The following is a 1,068-nucleotide window of genomic DNA, read 5'->3' on the forward strand; positions in this document are numbered from 1 at the left end:
GTTCTCCCATTTTTATTCTCCAGTTCCAATTGCCTGTGTATTCCTTTGTAATACTATGCTCTGTCTTTTGAGCTACCCTTTTAATTCTTCTGTTCAGCTCCTTCACATCAACATGTTTTCCCTTTGTTTTGGCTTCTCAACACTCTCCTTCAATTTTCAGAGTCTCTTATGACATCCATTTCAGTTTTTTCTTTCTCCTCTGTCTTTATAATCATCTTTTGCTCTTTTCACAGGTGAAAATCCTTGATATCACCCCACAACTCATCTGGTCTTTGATCATTGATGTTCAATGCTTCAAACCTATTCTAAAGATCATTTTGAAATAATAGTTTATTGATTCACTATCATGGACTTGTCTTCATTTTCTTCAGCCTCAATTTGAACTTGCACATGAGTAATCGATGGTCTGACTCACAATCCACCCCGGCCTAGTTTTGACTGCTGATACTGAGGTTCTCAAATGATTCTTTCCACAGATGTAGTCAATCTGATTCCTATATAGTCTATCAGGTGAGGTCCATGTGTTGCCATGTGTATTTCTTTAAAAAATATTTGTAATGGCCAAGGAAGATGGGACGCGTGCCCACCAGCTGCCCTCGCAGGAGATGATGAGTGCCCGCAGGCCATCCCTGCAGGAGATGAAGCACACACCCGCCTGCACAGGAGATGGACTTGCGCTCAGCCACCTGCAGGTTTGGGTTTCCCTGGACAAGCCAGAGAAGATGATCACCCATACAATAGATTGTTGAAGGTCTACTTGATGACACTTAACAGTGGCAGCATGTCCAAGAGGACCAACATCCTAAATGCACCACATATTTTGATCTGTTGAATGCTTCTGCCAAAAGCTGTTTAGAGCTGGGGGTAGTCTGTTCACAACTCTTAGGTTCCCTTTGCCATTTATAAAGGAGGAGGGCAGTGACACCTACTACAAACTATAGTATGACCACTTATGGGGGGGAGGGTAAAAGTGGCGGTGCTGGAATTGGAGATGCTGTCCTTGACCACATAATCCTCGGTCAGGCGAGGGGACCACACTGGGGTGGGGGCAATTGGAGGGGGAGTGTA

General features: G+C 44.1%; 1 pseudogene; it reads left to right on the forward strand.

Annotated features, from left to right (window-relative positions):
- The first annotated feature begins 557 nt into the window (after window positions 1–557).
- The window catches only part of LOC102872184, a 19,064-nt pseudogene continuing 18,553 nt past the window's right edge, over window positions 558–1,068 (forward strand).

Source organism: Elephantulus edwardii, unplaced genomic scaffold (genome assembly GCF_000299155.1).
Source record: "Elephantulus edwardii isolate Elephantulus edwardi_28Jun2011 unplaced genomic scaffold, EleEdw1.0 scaffold00086, whole genome shotgun sequence".
In the NCBI taxonomy this organism is placed as follows: domain Eukaryota; kingdom Metazoa; phylum Chordata; class Mammalia; order Macroscelidea; family Macroscelididae; genus Elephantulus; species Elephantulus edwardii.